This window comes from Microcebus murinus, chromosome 16, assembly GCF_040939455.1.
Source record: "Microcebus murinus isolate Inina chromosome 16, M.murinus_Inina_mat1.0, whole genome shotgun sequence".
Lineage (NCBI taxonomy): Eukaryota > Metazoa > Chordata > Mammalia > Primates > Cheirogaleidae > Microcebus > Microcebus murinus.
The window spans coordinates 70,059,415-70,077,460 of NC_134119.1; the positions used below are offsets into that span (position 1 = coordinate 70,059,415).

The following is an 18,046-nucleotide window of genomic DNA, read 5'->3' on the forward strand; positions in this document are numbered from 1 at the left end:
TTTCCACTTGTATGTCTAACAGACATTTCTAAATTATCACATTCCAAACAAAATAGTCAATTTTGTTTGATGTATAGTCATTCATTGCTTAAAGATGGGGATAGGTTCTGAGAAATGTGTTAGGTGTTTTCATCACTGTGCAAACATGAGTGCACTTACACAGACCTAGTTGGTCTAGCCTATTTTACATCTAGGCTATATGGTACAGCCAATATGGTACAGCTCCTAGGCTACACCTGTATAGTTTGTTACTGTCCTGAATACTGTAGGCAATAGTAACACAATGGTAAAGTATTTGTGAATCTAGACATATCTAAACATAGAAAAGGTAATGTGCTGCAGTACTACTTTATGATGGCTATGACATCACAAGGGGATAGGGATTTTTCAGCCCCATTATAATCCCATGGGACCACTATCATATATGTGGTCCATCATTGACTAAAACATCATCATGCAGCACATGACTGTATTCCTCTTGGCTTTCCTATCTTGGTTAATGTTCCTGCTCTTCCAGTTATTTTTTTTTTTTTTTTTTTTTGAGACAGAGTCTCACTTTGTTGCCTAGGCTAGAGTGAGTGCCGTGGCGTCAGCCTGGCTCACAGCAACCTCAATCTCCTGGGCTCAGCGATCCTACTGCCTCAGCCTCCCGAGTAGCTGGGACTACAGGCATGCGCCACCATGCCCGGCTAATTTTTTGTATATATATATTTTACTTGGTCAATTAATTTCTTTCTATTTTTGGTAGAGACAGAGTCTCGCTCAGGCTGGTTTCGAACTCCTGACCTTGAGCGATCCGCCCGCCTCGGCCTCCCAAAGTGCTAGGATTACAGGCGTGAGCCACCGCGCCCGGCCTCTTCCAGTTATTTAGCCCCAAATACCCTAGAGTCATCTTTGATTCCTTTTCCTTGCTACCCCATCCAGGAATTCAGCAAATCCTGCCAGCTCTACCTTTAAAATATATACAGAATATAACCCTTTCTCACCTCCTCCTCTGGTACTGTCTTGTTCCTTGATCAGGCCTGAGGCAGGCATTCGGTGGAGGGGAGATCACTGGCCGAGGGCTGCTGTCTCTTCTGGGAAATGAAGTCCAAAGCCCAGCAGCTCTGATCAAGCAGAGTAGGCAGCCTAGTTCACCTGCCTGAAACCTGAGTTTCTGCATCTGCTCTGGTCATATAGGCCACCTACAGACAACCTGTCCCTGCACAGGGGCCTCGGGTCCTCGTCTCCAGCCTTGTTATGGCTTTGTGGTCTGGTCCAAAATTGTTCCCAGCTAAATAACTGAGCTGATGGATGCTCAAAGTCACCGAAGGCCTGGATGACTCAACCTATAGGACTGACCAAAGCCCCAATGTTAATTCCATCCTTTGTGTTCATTTCTAGGAAATGTCCTCCAGACAGAAAAGGTCCACCCCAACACAAGACCGGAATGGCCCAGTGACCTCCTCGGGGGCACCCTTGCACTCTATCTCTCCTGGGTCCCAGCCCAGAGTCCAGGGCTCTTTGTTTGGTTCTGTTTCCATGGGGCCTCATGGCCTCTATGACATCATGATGCAAACATCTTCTGTCTACAACCATGATTTCTCCAAGGTTCCACCACAGTAGCTCACCCACCACTCCAAAGGCAGAGGTAGCATTTTCCTCACAGGTTCTGAGGTCTGGTTTGGTGGAAATACCAATTCATCCACTCCACCAGCTGTGTGTCATTTAAGCTCTTTCCATCTCATTTTCCTCATACAAAATGAGGAAAATGATACCTATCTTATAGGTTTAGGAGATGTGAAGAACAAAGCACAGCTTTTAATAAGATTGATTTGGAAATGTCAAAATCAGACATTTTTTTCAATGACCAGGGAGTCTGAAGAATTAAAGAGGAAAGAAGAAAACAATTTTTTTTAAAACCAAAGGGACAGGATCCTGAGAGTTCAATTAGATAGAACATGACATTTGTTCTCTCTTCGTTCCCTCCTTCCTTACACCTTCATTCAAACTTGCTTAAGCCAGCGCCAGGACTAGGATGAGGCACTACAATGACACAGTAGTCAAAACATATAATAGTTTAATGCAAAAATTCTTAAAATCAAAATTAATACCAAAAATCCATGAGGAAGAAAACATCAACATTTTAAATAAAGACAAGATCTGATTACTGTATTAAACCAAGAAGTAAGTGAGCATAGAGATTGAATTTTACATCTTAAGAACCTGCAATTCCAGGTAGACAGAATCACAAATTCATCCTACTTGGTCTAACTCATGGTTCAGTGTTGCCCTCCACTTCCTCACACCTGTTGGGAGCTCAGAAAGAAAGGCAGGCTCAGTGGATAGATTCTGGTTCCCTTGGACATTCCTTTGCTAGGGTGTGTGTGAGGAAAAGAAGAGGTTTCAAATCAATAGAGTGATACTGGAAGCTACCAACCAGACAACTCTTTGGTGATTCTCTCTTTCCTCATTCTTCTCAGGATTTGGCCCCTTTCTAGTAAGAGAAAGTTATGGGAAGGAAAAAAAAATGGCCTCTTTAGTACTGATGCAGTTCTTTTTTATAATTATTATTTACTTATTTATTTATTTTGAGACAGAGTCTCACTCTGTTGCCTGGCTAGAGTGCCGTGGCATCACCATAGTTCACAGCAACCTCAAACTCCTGGGCTCAAGTGATCCTCCTGCCTCAGCCTCCCGAGTAGCTGGGACTACAGGCATGTGCCACCATGCCCACCTCATTTTTTTTCTAAATATTTTTAGTTGTCCAGCTAATTTCTTTCTATTTGTAGTAGAGAGGGGGTCTCGCTCTTGCTCAGGCTGGTCTCGAACCCCTGAGCTCAAGCAATCCGCCTGCCTTGGCCCCCCAGAGTGCTAGGATTACAGGCTTGAGCCACCAAGCCTGGCCTCTGATGCAGTTCTTGATCTTTTTCTATGAAGGACTCTTTCCTTAGTCTACTTTCTGCCTTTATAATAGAATACCTAAGATTGGGAAATTTACAAAGGACAGAAATTTATTTCTCACATTTCTGCAGGCTATGAAGTCTAAGATCAAACACTGGCAGATTCACTGTCTGGTGAAGGTCCAGTCTCTGCCTCCAAGATGGTGCCTCACACACTGCATCCTCTGGAAAAGAAGAATGCTCTGGCCTCACGTGGTGGAAGGTGGAAGGGCAGAAAGGGACAAACTCTATCAAGCCTTTTTATAAGGGAATCCAATCCCATTCACAAGGGGAGGAGCCCTCATCACCAAATCACCTCTTAAAAGCCCCATCTCTTAATACTGTCACATTGGCAATTAAGTTTCAACACCTGAATTTTTGAGGGGACATACTCAAACCATATCAACTGTCAAAAAAAGGTCTCAATTTTTCATGCCTAGAGTGCAACCTGATAACGCCATGTCTCTGCTACCTCTACGGACTACGTGGCCTTCGCTTTGCACCTTGCAAATCTATGTGGCTGCATTTGTGGTAGCTGGGGCCACTTGTGGCCGGTGCCACCTCAGAATGCCCTGGGCACAATGGCAGAAGGAAGGACTCAGCAGGCGCATGAGAGGGAACCGCAGCTGAGCAGCGCGCAACGAATGGCAGGTTTTCCATAGATGCCCACTGTCAGGTTGTGTGGGCTGAGCCCCTGGGCCACCTGGGGTGGGGTAGGCAAGGAGAAGCTCCTTACTGGACTTAGCCCCAGTGGATGGACAGGAAACTGCTGGTCATGCCGGCCACCCTCACTATTTGCTTCTGCAACCCCACTCCCTCCATCTCTTGGCAGCAGAACTGCAGGGAGTTCCATGGAGAGCATCAGGAGCATTGGGTCAGGGCATCAAGACCAGCTAGTCTTCTCTCCATGCTGGGTTCTGCCATTCCCCAGAGCACAACTAGAGAGACAGCCTGGAATTCCAGAACAAGGAGCTGTAGAGAGTGACTTCATAGGAAGGGCTGCTTTGGAGGTTTCGATTGCAACAGACAACTTTCTGGGGCCCACATGCTTCTCCATCTTACAATGACATGTTGGGCCTGCATAAGCTGTAACCATAACTACTAAAGAAGGCTCTGCATCTGAAGTGAAGGAGGACTCCGACCAGTTAGCAGACGTAATCAAGGAGCAATCTAAAGTAGCAGCAAACCAGCAGAATCAGCCATCTGATCCTGAGGAAAAAGGTTCCCAGCCATCTTCTGCAGCTTAAAGCCAAAGTAATGTACAATGCCAGAAGAGACAGAAGGAGCCATCTAAGAGAAGGGGTATTTCTCAGTTCATACCCCCATGGCTAAAGAAACAAAAGTCACTTATTAGTGGCCAAAGATGGAGGAGATAAGAAAGAGCCTACCCATGCCGTCGTGGAAGAACAGGCCTTAGACAAAGAGGAACCTCCTCCGGAAGAAAAGAGACAGGCCAAGGGTGATGCTGAAGAAGTGGCTCAGAGGAAGCCAACTGGAGATTAAGGTTGAAGTCAAAGAAGAAAAACCTTCTGCGAGCAGAGCTGAGAGACAACCTGCTGAATTAGTAAGTAAGTAAGGAGAGAGGAAAGGAAATACAGAAAGACAAATCAGAAGGAACAGCAGCAAAATGAGAGACCAAGAAAGTACAGACCAATGAGCTAAATGCAGAGAAGGCCTCTTAAAAAGCCACAAAGAAGACCAAAACTGTCCAGTGTAAAGTGATCCTCTTAGATGGCACCGAATATAGCAGTGACTGCCACATACAGCTGATAAGGGACAAATGTTATTTGACAAAGTGTGTGAACACCTCAATCTCGAGAAGGATCGCTTTGGACTTATGTTTCAGGAAAACCCTGAGAGGGGAAAAAACTCCCACATGCACAAAATAAATAAAGGTAACCAGCCAGAGAAGATTTTGCAGTTGTCTCTTAATCTTCCCTGGCTGTTCACTTTTACTGTTTCCCCAAAAATAAGACCTGCCGATAAAATAAGCCCTAGCAGGATTTCTAAGCATTTGAGTAATGTAAGCCCCACCCCGAAAATAAGACCTAGTGGTGGGCGTGGCTACACAGTGAACAACCATGCATTTTATCGAAGAGCAGTAAAGAAGAGGTGCAGCCCTTCTCATCTGCCCCATGAGAGCTCTATGGCTCGACATGAGAGATTGGGGCCGATGGTTCTAAATGAAATAGAGTTGCAAGAAATTCAGGATGGAATTCGAGGTTTGGAGAGTTATGATGATGTTCCAGAAAAAGACGACTTCACTATATTTGAATAAATGTAGATTGTTGTACTGTACTTAAAAAAAATAATATATCCCCTGAAAATAAGCCCTAGCGTGTCTTCTTGAGGAAAAATAAATATGAGACCCTGTCTTATTTTCGGGGAAACATGATATGAAGTTTTATCCTCCTGATCCTTTTCAATTGACTGAAAATATCACCAGATACTTGTTGTGCCTTCAGCTGCAGTGGGACATTTCTTCTGGCCACCTGCCCTGCTCAATTGTTTCATGCCCTCCTGGGATCCTACACACTGCAGGCTGAACTTGGAGACTATGAAAAAGAAGTTCATGGCAGTGTTGACCTCAGTGAATACCTGTTTGCCCCCAGACTAAAGAGCTGGAAGAGGTGGTGGCAGAGCAGTACAAAAACCATAGCGGTTTGTCTACAGCACAAGCTGATTATTAGTTCATAGACGAAGCAAAGGGACTTGCCATGTATGGTGTTGACCTACATGATGCCAAGGACTGTGAGGGTGTGGACATCAAGCTGGGCATGTGTGTTGACAGTTTCCTCATTTACAAAGACAGGCTGGGACTCAATCATTTTGCTTGGACAAAAATCTTGAAAATTTCCTATAAGCTCAGTAGATTTAGGCCTACAGAGATGGAACAGTTTGAGAGCACCACTGAATTCAAACTGCCAACCACTGGGCAGCGAAAAGGCTATGGAAAGTGTAGGTCACCTTCTACAGGCTTGAACAGCCAACCAAAGGCCAAGTTCCTGACCTTGGGGTCCAAATTCTGCTACAGCGGCCGCACCCAAGCACAGACTCACCAGGCAAGCACCCTCACAGATAGGCCAGCACCACACTTTGAGCATGCGTCTAGTAAACAGGTCTCCAGGAGTCTTGATGGAGCTCCAATTGGTGCTGTGGACCACAGTCTTATGAAGGATTCTCCTGTCTCTGCTGGGGAGATTTCAGCATATGGCCCTGAGTTGTCAGCATTGCTGTGGTACAGGATGGGAATGGCAGGAGACAAGTGAGAAATGTGAGTCTCCTGCCTGTTATTTGGAGAACTATGTTTATTCAATAAATTACATAGAATTTTTTTTTTTTTTTAGACAGTCTCACTCTGTTGCCCGGGTTAGAGTGCCATGGTGTCAGCCTAGCTCATAACAATCTCAAAATCCTGGGCTCAAGCAATCCTGCTGCCTCAGCCTCCCGAGTAACTGGGACTACAGGCATGCATCACCATGCCAAGCTAATTTTTTCTATATATTTTTAGCTATTCAAGTAATTTCTTTCTATTTTTAGTAGAGACGGGGTCTTGCTCTTGCTCAGGCTGGTCTCGAACTCCTGAGTTCAAACAATCCACCTGCCTTGGCCTCCTAGAGTGCTAGGATTACAGGAGTGAGCCACTGTGCCCAGCCTATTTAATAAATTACATAGAAATTTTTAGCCCTTCCAAATACTTAATTGTTCAAAAATTAGGACACTCATAAAAATTAATTAAATCCTACAACCCAGAGATAACTACAGTTAACATTTTTGGGGGAAAACTATCAATTTTTTTGTATTCACATGCCTATAACTGTATTTATATGCCTTTTAATATTCCCTTTAAATATTATATGCCTTTTAATATTCCCTTTAAAAAATGCCATCATATACAGCATACTCTTTAGCAACCTGTTTTTTATGTAATTCTAACTAAAGAAATTTCTGCCATTAGATTAACTTCTATAGTTTAAATCTCATGATTACATATGAAGCCATTATATAGATATTCCCTTTTACTGTCTAGATTTATACTTTGTAACTATGAACAGCCTAGTCACACACTATCTTCATTGTCTTGGTTGACTTTCACTCCTTCCTCCAACCTCCCAGGTCTCTTGATGAGTAAAAATTGGGAGGTATAAACTGATAGATGGCCCCAACTAACTTCCATTTGTTTCTCCATGCAAGATTTTCCATTTCTAATCCAGATGCAGTTTCCTTATCAGAACGTAATGAATAGCATGAAAAATGGAGAGAATGATAAAAAGAGGGGGAATGTGTTTGGATATCATTGCGTGGTAAAGCATGAGTAAGCATCATGTGTTTTTCAAGGAGTAGCAATGATGTTCAATGGTGTCACATGATGCAAGCACTTGGAGAGGCCTGAGTTTTATGTAGAAGAGTACTACATTCTATATTTTAAAGGAACCACTCTGCTTTCTTGAATATAGACTATAGAAGAACAAGGGTAGAGGAAGGAAATCCATTAAAATGCTATTGCATTAATTCAGGTGAGAGATTACAGTGGCTTATAGCAAACTGGTAGCACTGGAAGTAGCAGGAAGTAGTCAGATTCCGTATATACTTTGAGGGAAGAGACGACAAGATGTCCTCATTGCACATGAGATGTGTCACAAAGCCAAGCACCTGGAAGGAAGTAGTCATCAGCTGACATGGGAAGGCTTTGGGTATAATGTTGAGACAAGAAGATCAAAATTTTAATTTTGGACATATTAATGAATTTTGTTTTCTTTCTTTCCTTTTTATCTTTTTATTTTAAAATAATTTTAAATTTCAGGAATGTTGCAAGAATAATACAAAGACCTCTCATATATCTTTCTCCTAATCACCAAATGTTAACATTTTGCCATATTTTCTTTATCACACTCTATATAAGCTTATCACCATTATTTCTGCAGAACCACTTGAGAGCAAGCTGTTAGACACTATGACTCTACACCCCTAAATACCTCAGTGTAAATTTCCTGAACATAACCACAGTACAACTATCAAATTCCCTGATATAATAATATTGTTATCTAATATATAATCCATATTCCACCTTTCTTGCCACTTATCCCAATAATGTCTGTTGTAACACATTTTTTTCCTGATTCAGGATCAAGTCCAGGAGAGTGTATTGCATTTAGTCTTCTTTAATCTAAATCAGATTAGACCTTTATTTTGATTAGCAGTGACATTTTAAAAGAGTACAGGTTGATCGTTTTGTAGAATATCCCTTTAAAAGCTTAAGGTAACCTAATGAATATTGTCAGGTTATATATCTTTGGCAGGAATACGACACAGAAATGCTGTATCCATCCCAACGTATTACACCCAAAGACACGTGATGTGTTTGTACAATCAGTGATGTTTACTGTGATCCTTTAGGGTGTTATTCTTCTGGGCTTCATCACTCTAAAGTGACCATTTTTGTCTTTGTAACTAGTAAGTTACCTGTGGGGAGATAATTTGAGGCTACAAAGATATCCTGTTCACCGTCAGTCTTCACCAATAGTTTTAGAATCAAGGAGATTTCTTCTGCCTGAATCAATTACAACCATGATGGTTGAAAGATAGTTATTTTTTTTTTTTTTACTCTATAATTCCGTCTACATTTAGTAGTTGGAATTCCTTGTTAACATAAACTAGCTAGGGGTCTACCATGAATCACCTTGTTAGCATGAACTATCAAGCCTGGTCCCATGAATAACAGACACTCCTACTACTCAGGAAATCCCACCAGTTTAGACAATAATTCCCAGAAACTGAAGGCAAACACCAGCCAACTTCTTTTTATTTATTTATTTTTTTTGAGACAGTCTCACTCTGTTGCCAGGGCAAGAGTGCGGTGGCATCAGCCTAGCTCACAGCAACCTCAAACTCCTGGGCTCAAGCAATCCTCCTGCCTCAGCCTCTCGAGCACCTGGGACTACAGGCATGTGTCATCATGCCCGGCTAATTTTTTCCCATATATTTGTAGTTGGCTGATTAATTTCTTTCTATTTTCAGTAAAGACAGGGTCTTGCTCTTGCTCAGGCTGGTTTTGAACTCCTAAGCTCAAACGATCCACCCCCCTTGGCCTCCCAGAGTGCTAGGATTACAGGCGTGAGCCACCACACCCGGCCCAGCCAACTTCTTTATACAGATGGTCTCAAGCAATTCTCCTGCTTCAGCCTCCCGAAGTGCTGGATTACAGGTGTGAACCACCATGCCTGGCCGGAACAAAATTTGATTTACGCTATGATTAGAAATACTTAAATGTGTTAACATATTCTAGTAAAAATATATAAATCAGTATCTCAGACACTTTTAGTCTATTTATTGAATAATTTATTTTCTTATTGCTAAACAACATACATGTGATTATGTTGCTTTTATAACTTTTTTTATAAATGGAATTTTCTTTTCTTGTATCTCAGAGGAAGAAATCCTTCCACTTGAGCCTCCATCAAACTGATTTCTGTTCATCCTGTTCTACTGAAACTTAAGATTCCTATTCCTAACTAAAAATGCCTTTTCTAGGTTGTCATTTTCCTCTAACTCTATGAATCCTGTGGCATTACTAATTATTTTCTTCTCCATGAGAACAAGGTTGTAGCTCCTCAGGGAAAACAAGATTTCCCATGCAAAGCCTTCCTTTTAATATGGACCTCTCACCACAGCACCAAATTGTCACTTCATTTCTATCACCTAGGGCTGTTTCTCATATTCTAATATATTAATTCACAAATGATTTAGAAATGTAAAGAGCAAATAAGAAACTTTGTTTAAGGGTTGAAACCCTGCCCCTTAGTCATTAGGGAAGAGAAACCACTGCATAACCAGAGGATAGTCATCTGGAGAAAGGGGAAGATATAGTTTCAGATAAAGGTCAATGGAGCTGCCTAGTACCAGCCTCAAATCTCAAATATTTCTTTGTGACCAGGAGGCATAACACCTCAGGAGCCCCTTGAAATTTTACCATTAAGAAATTAAATCATTCCTGGACAGTAATTATATTTTCAACCAATGTGTTAAGATGCCTGCATCCAGTGAGCCAAATTCCTGTAGGTTTCCAATATCACATCCTAATACACTTCCTTCTATGCTGGCTTCAACCAACCCCATTCTTTCTTAGAGAAATAAAGGCCACATTCTTGAATGTCAATAGGCCAAGAAATAGAAGCAGAGACCTTCAGAGCAGCCTGGAGACCAGCAGCAAGGATAGGTGGAGAGGTCAAGTTTCCCCTCCCTTGCATTTCGGACTGCTGGTGGGATCCCCAGCGGGTGGAGAAACCTGCAGACACCAGCCCAGAGATGGCCACCACCAGCAAGTGGGGGTAGTCGAATCTCACCCACAGACACCAGCTACCAGCTCAGAAACTAAACAAGGCGTGTGAATACACAAACGAAAACCTAAAGGAAAGAAACAACAACCGATCGACATGGGAAGAAATCAGCAAAAGAACTCTGGAAATATGAAAAACCAAATGGAAACCACACCCCTAAAGAGGAGCACCAGCCCCTTAGAAACGGACACCAACCAAAATCAGGCAACCAAAATGACAGAAGAGGAATTCCGAATGTGGATCATCAGAAAATTCAATGACCTGCAAGAACGTGATAACCAACACAAAGAAACCACAAAAAGCCTCCAGGATCTGGAAAAAAAATTCACTAAAGAAATCAATACAATGAAGAAAAGTTTAACTAAACTCCTGGAAATGAAGAATCAATTCAGGGAATTACAAAAAACAGCGGAAAGCCTCAAGAACAGGGTAGATCAAACAGAAGAAAAAATCTCAGAGATTGAAAATAACATCTTCCAATTAAATAAATCAGTCAGAGAGATAGGGCAGAGAAACAAGAGAAAAGAGCAAACCCTACAAGAGATGTGGGATTATGTGAAGAAACCTAATGTGAGGGTCATAGGGTTACCAGAAGGGGAAGGAGACAACACTCAAGGGTTAGACAAGCTATTTCAAGATATAATACAGGAAAATTTTCCAGACCTTGCTAAAAATCTCCAGATACAAGTTCAAGAAGCTCAGAGGACCGCTGAGAGATTCAATGCAAACAGGAAGACGTCAAGACACGCAGTCATCAGACTGACCAAAATATCAACTAAAGAGGCCCTTCCAAGAGCTGTAAGAAGAAAGAAGCAAGTAGCATACAAGGGAAAGCCAATTCGAGTAACACCAGACTTTTCTACAGAAATTTTCCAAGCAAGGAGAGACTGGGGCCCCATTCTCACTCTTCTGAAACAGAACAATGCTCAGCCTATAATTTATTCCCTGCAAAACTAAGTTTTGTATATGAAGGAGAAATCAAGACATTCTCAGATAAGCAAAGACTGAGGGAATTCACCAAGACAAGATCAGCCCTTCAAGAAATACTCGAAACAGTGTTAACCACGGATCAGCACAATAAACACTCACCAGTGTAAATCTACTCAAAGCTAAAGATGAAAGCCCAGATACCACAATGGCTCAAGAGAGAAAACAAAGCAACAAAGTTCAACCCAACATAATGAACAGAAATCTGCCCCACCTATCAGTTATCTCAATAAACGTGAATGGCTTGAACTCCCCACTCAAGAGACATAGGCTGGCAGAAAGGATAAAAAACACAATCCCAGTATCTGCTGCTTTCAGGAAACACATCTAACCTGCAAGGATGCAATTAGACTAAAGGTAAAAGGGTATACAACAATATTTCAAGCAAACAGAAGCCAAAAGAAAGCTCGCGTGGTGGTGCTGATTACAGATAACTTAGTTTTCAAATCAACAAAAGTAATAAAAAACAAAGGTGGTCAGTATATATAATGGTGAAGGGTACAGTTCAACAAGAAGACATAACAATTCTAAATATATATGCACCCAACCTTGGTACACCCAGATTCATAAATCAAACTCTACTGGATCTAAACAAATGGATAAACAACAACACCATAATAGTCGGAGATTTTAACACCCCACTGACAGCACAGGACAGATCCTCCAAACAGAAAATCAAGAAAGAAATAATGGACTTAAACAGAACCCTAGAACAAATGGGACTGACTGACATTTACAGGACATTCTACCCCAAAACCACTGAATATACGTTCTTCTCATCAGCTCATGGGTCATTCTCTAAGATTGACCATATCCTAGGACACAAAGCACGTCTCAAACAACTTAAAAAAACAGAAATTATACCATGTATCTTTGCAGACCACAAAAGAATAAATGTAGAAATCAATCCTAACAGAGTCCTCATGTCTACACAAAGTCATGGAAACTAAACAACCTTCTGCTAAATGATCATTTCATAAACGAGGAAATCAAGATGGAAATCAAAAGATTCTTTGACCTAAAGACAAAGGTGACACAAGTTACCAAAAGCTGTAGGACACAGTTAAAGCAGTCCTGAGAGGAAAGTTCATTTCCATAAATGCCTATATCCAAAAGTCGAAAAGATCACAAATAGACAACCTAATGAATCGTCTCAAAGAACTGGAAAAAGAAGAACAGACCAACCCCAAACCCAGCAGAAGAAGTGAAATCATTAAGATCAAATCAGAACTAAACAAAATTGACAACAGGGAAACTATACGGAAGATTGATAAAACAAAAAGTTGGTTATTTGAAAAAATAAACAAAATCGACACACCATTGGCTAGACTAACGAAAAGTAGAAAAATCTCTAATATGCTCCATCAGGAACAATAAAGGAGAAATTACAACTGATGCCATGGAGATACAAGATATAATTTATGAATACTACAAAAACCTCTGGAAAATGTGGAGGAAATGGACAATTTCTTAGAAACACACAGCCTCCCTAGGCTCAACCAGGAAGAAATAGAATTCCTGAGCAGACCAATATCAAATACTGAAATTGAAACAGCAATAAAAAACCTTCCTAAAAAGAAAAGTCCTGGACAAGATGGTTTCACACCTGAATTTTACCACACCTACAAAGAATAACTGGTGCCTATCCTGCAGGAATTATTCCACAACATCGAGAAAGACGGAATGCTCCCCAACACATTTTATGAAGCAAACATAACCCTGATACCAAAACCAGGTAAGGATGCAACAAAAAAAGAAAACTATAGACCAATATCCCTTATGAATATAGATGCAAAAATTCTCAACAAAATCCTAGCCAATCGAATCCAGGTGCTTGTTAAGAAAATAATTCATCACAACCCAGTGGGCTTCCTCCCAGGGATGCAGGGATGGTTCAACATACGCAAATCTATAAATGTAATTCACCATATAAAGAGAAGCAAAAACAAACACCATATGATCCTCTCAATAGATGCAGAGAAAGCATCTGACAAAATTCAACACCCTTTTATGATAAGAACGCTCAACAAAATAGGCATAGACGGGGCTTACCTAAAAATGATACAAGCCATATATGACAAACCAACAGGCAATATCATACTGAATGGGGAAAAATTGAAAGCATTCCCGCTTAGAACTGGAACCAGACAAGGTTGCCCACTATCTCCACTTCTGTTCAACATAGTGCTGGAAGTCCTCGCTACAGCAATCAGACAAGAGAGCAGAATTAAGGGTGTCTAAATGGGAGCAGAAGAGATCAAACTCTCACTCTTTGCTCATGGCATGATATTATACCTAGAAAACCCCAAGGATTCAACCAAGGGACTCCTTGAACTGATAAATGAATTTGGTAAAGTCTCAGGATACAAAATCAATGCACAGAAATCAGAGGCATTCATATACGCCAACAACCGTAAAAGTGAGAACCAAATCAAAGACTAAATTCCCCTCAAAATAGCAACAAAGAAAATAAAGTACCTTGGAATATATTTAACTAAGGAGGTAACAGACCTCTACAGGGAGAACTATGAAACAATGAAGAAGGAAATAGCAGAGGACGTAAACAGATGGAAGAAAATACCATGTTCATTGGTTGGCATAATCAACATTGTTAAAATCTGTATACTACCCAAAGTGACCTACAGAGTCAATGCAATCGCTATCAAAATAACCATCATCATTTTTCAGATATAGAAAAAATAATTTTACGCTTCGTATGGAACCAGAGAAGACCCCCTATAGCAAAATCAATCCCAGGCAATAAAAACAAAATAGGAGGTATCAAATTACCAGATTTCAAACTATACTACAAGGCTATAGTCATTAAAACAGCTTTTTACTGGCACAAGAACAGGGATATTGACCAGTGGAACAGAACAGAGAACCCAGATATAAAACCATCCTCATATAGCCAAGTAATCTTTGACACAGCAGACAAAAACATACACTGGGGAAAAGAATCCTTATTCAATAAATGGTGCTGGGAAAACTGGATAGCCACATGCCGAAGACTGAAACAAGACCCACACCTTTCACCTCCTCACAAAAATCAACTCACGCTGGGTAACAGACTTGAACTTTAGGTGTGAAACTATTAGAATGCTAGAGGAAAATGTTGGAAACACTCTTCTAGACATTGGCAAAGAATTTATGAAGAAGATCCTAAAGGCAGTCACAACAGCAACAAAAATAAACAAATGGGACTTGATGAAATTAAAAAGCTTCTGCACAGCTAAAGAAACTGTCAAGAGAGCAAACAGACAACCCACAGAATGGGAGAAAATTTTCGCAAGCTACACATCCAATAAAGGGCTGATAACTAGAATCTATTTAGAACTCAGGAAAATCAGCAAGAAAATATCAAACCCCATCAAAAAATGGGCAAAGGACATGAACAGAAACTTCTCAAAAGAAGACAGAATAATGGCCAACAAACATATGAAAAAATGTTCAACATCTCTAATCATCAGGGAAATGCAAATCAAAACCACAATGAGATATCACTGAACTCCAGTAAGAATGGCCTTTATCAAAAAGTCTCCAAACACCAAATGCTGGCGTGGATGCTGAGAGAGAGGAACACTCCTACACTGCTGGTGGGACTGCAAACTAGTTCATCCTCTGTAGATACCAATATGAAGATACCTCAAAGTGATACAAGTAGATCTACCATTTGATCCAGCAATTCCACTAGTGGGCATCTACCCAAAAGATCAAAAGTCACTTTATGAAAAAGACACATGCACCATAATGTTTATAGCAGCACAATTCACAATTGCAAAGCTGTGGAAACAACCCAAGTGCCCATCAATTCATGAGTGGATTAATAAAATGTGGTATATGTATACCATGGAATACTACTCAGCTTTAAGACACAATGGTGATATAGCACCTCTTGTATATTCCTGGATACAGCTGGAACCCATTCTACTAAGTGAAGTATCTCAAGAATGGAAAAACAAGCACCACATGTACTCACCAGCAAATTGGTATTAACGGATCAGCACCTAAGTGGACATATAGAAGTAACATTTATTGGGTGTGTGTGGGGGGGAGGAGAGGATGGGTACATACAGCCACAACGAGTAAGATATGCAACATTTGGGAGATGGACATGCTTGAAGCTCTTACTCGAGGGCGGAGGGGTACGGGCAATATATGTAACCTTAACACTTGTACCCCCATAATATGCTAAAATAAATATACAAAAAAATAGGCCAAGAAATAAAGTTATTTACCAAGAGATCAGGCCTTCACATGCTCTGGGGGATTTGTGGAGTTAGTTAAGACAACTGAAATACTTAATGTATATGACCATGCTTTTATCCAGTGTTCAGGATCTTGAGTTAAATAATACCAGATTTGTTAAATTATGGAAAAGCAATAAAATGGAATACTCTGTGATCAAAAATGTGATTATAAATACAGTCATGATCAATTTCAGGTAGCAAAAGTATGTGGCAGGTACTCCTTTTGAAAGTATAATATAAAGACAGAAAAATAAAACAGAAGGGCAGATATAAATGAATAAGTTCGGAAAATTATAACCTTAAATTTCAACTAATTATTTCTGGATTGTGGGATTATGAATAACATTTAATTAATTCTTTGTTATAAGTACTTTGTAATTTTTTTTACAATCACCATATATTCTTTATAATCAGATTAAAAAATAATTTGTTAAATGGAAACTTTTCTTCAACTGAGGAAGAGAAATTTTCTTTTATATTCAAAATGTACATTTTTACATTCAAAACACTTACAAATGAAGTGGCCATTTCATCATCTTCTAAATTTCTCTTTGGCAGATTAAGGATTCTGAGAAAGTAGAAATGGTATAGAAGAAAGTTACCCTGAGAGAAGGCTGGCTTTGCACCATCTTTGTCTTCTTCCTTCCTTTCATCCATAAGCAACATTCATACGTGTACATACACACACAGATAGACAGAGGGATGTTAGAGGGAAACTAGAGCCACTGATCCCTTCCCAGAATCAGAGCTCCAGTCTCAAAGATGCGTCTCAATTTCCCCATTTTCAAGTAGAAAAGATCATTTACTTTTTGTAGCTACTTTCTGTTCTTGAACTCACAACACGGTGTTGAACCATGAATAAGGTGATGAAGGATAAACTGACAACTGTCTCCTTCAACTGCAGGTTCACAAGTGTGAAATTCAACCAATCTTGCTTAAGTTATCTCAATATCAGTAATAACTAAGCTCTGAATTTTGCTTTCATTACATGATTTCATTTGACCCTAAGCACAAAGCTGCAAGCCCAGCATTAAATTCTTTCTTTACAGATAAAGAAAACTGAAGCATTAAGAAAATAGTAAATGTCTGAGTTGGAATTTTGAATCCAGTCTGACTCTAAAATGCATGCTTTCCACCACATCACTGTGTCTGCAAGGGAAATGCTGCCTCTACCTTCTCCTGAAGAATGTGTAAAGAGGCAATGTGGTGGATTTCTTGGAAAAAGCATCTTTTGAGAAAGTATTGGCTTCATTTCCACCATCATCCTTATCAGAAGCAGTAGTGGTAGCATTATTTTACATATATGAGCTTATTTAGTTAGAGTACAGCCCCCATTTTCAAATGTGGAAACTGACGCACATCTCTTGAGACTGGAGCTCTGGCATTCTGGCTCCAGAGTCTACACTCTTAACTACTACACCATAGAGGTCACAAGGTCTGAGGGAAACAGGATCAAATCAAAAGAGAGTAGCTCTAGACTCTGGGCCTGGCCGAAAACTGCTGCCTACACAGTGGCTCATGCCTGTAATCCCAGCACTAAGGAGGCCAATCTGGGAGTATCACTTGAGGCCAGGAGTTCCACCAACCTGGGCAACATAGCAAGATAGGTCTCCAGAAAATTCTTTTCAAAAAATGGGCATGGTGGCATGCCCTATAGGTCTGCCTACTTGGGAAGCTGAGGTGGGAGGATCGTTTGAGCGCAGGAGTTTCGAGGCTGCAGTGGGCTTAGGTCGCACTGGTGTGCTCCACTCCAGCCTGAGAGACATAGCAAGACCCCGTCTCTAAGAAAAAGAAGGGAAAAAAGAAAGAAGGAAAAGCTTCACCACCCTGGACAGGGAAGGTTTCCTCATTCAGAGACAGGGCACAGCAGGGCCTGATCAGCATCTGGAACAGGGGACTCCCGACCGTACTGGAACATGCTGCCGCAGGATGTGTGAAGTCCAGGGCTTCTCACGCTTTCCCACACCAAAGTCGCCTAGCAGCAGAAGAGAATGATCAACCACCTGTGGCGGTCTGGCTGAGAGATGCTGCCCGTAACAGGAAACTCTGACGTCTCCTTGCATTGTCCTTCACAATCCACAATTATTTCACTATAGACACACGTTTAAAGTTAGTCACCAAACTCTTAGGCTGCCGAATATTCTGGTAAAATGACCGCTCGGCGGAAATGGTGGTTTGTGGACAACAAAGTTCCTCACGTGGTGTGTATCCGGCTACACGGCCCCAGTCGCACACACTCAACGACCCACGCCGGGTCAGATCTAGACGCCGCGCACCGTCGCAACAATCACCGCGCACACAGCGGAAGTCACTTGCTCACTCCCTCACTTACAACCACACGCAGAAACTCCCACGCCGACCGCCCTCCAACAGCCTCACACCTAGCCGTGGCGACCCCAGGGCTCGAACGACCGTTCGCCGCCGGTCCGTGCACTTACGCACGCGCCTGAGCAACACACCCCGCCCCCTCAATCATCGCGAGACACTCGCTGCAGCCTTTACCTCTAGAGACTACATTTCCCAGAAGAGACTGCGGTGCGGACCCAATCAC

General features: G+C 41.3%; 1 long non-coding RNA gene and 2 pseudogenes across 2 annotated transcripts; 2 read left to right on the top strand and 1 right to left on the bottom strand.

The window, feature by feature from the left end:
* Nucleotides 1-472: 472 nt before the first annotated feature.
* On the bottom strand, nucleotides 473-18,044 carry LOC142861117 (uncharacterized). 2 transcript variants are annotated; one of them, XR_012912491.1, is made up of 3 exons: nucleotides 16,009-18,044; nucleotides 15,225-15,252; nucleotides 473-2,476 (listed from the first exon to the last, which is right to left on the bottom strand). It is a non-coding gene; the product is annotated as an uncharacterized LOC142861117 (long non-coding RNA). The 2 variants fall into 2 exon arrangements; XR_012912490.1 differs by having other exon boundaries at nucleotides 473-3,104.
* LOC142861008 (band 4.1-like protein 2 pseudogene) lies at nucleotides 3,503-5,321 on the top strand (annotated as a pseudogene).
* LOC105862627 (band 4.1-like protein 2 pseudogene) lies at nucleotides 5,318-6,240 on the top strand (annotated as a pseudogene).
* Nucleotides 18,045-18,046: the final 2 nt, after the last annotated feature.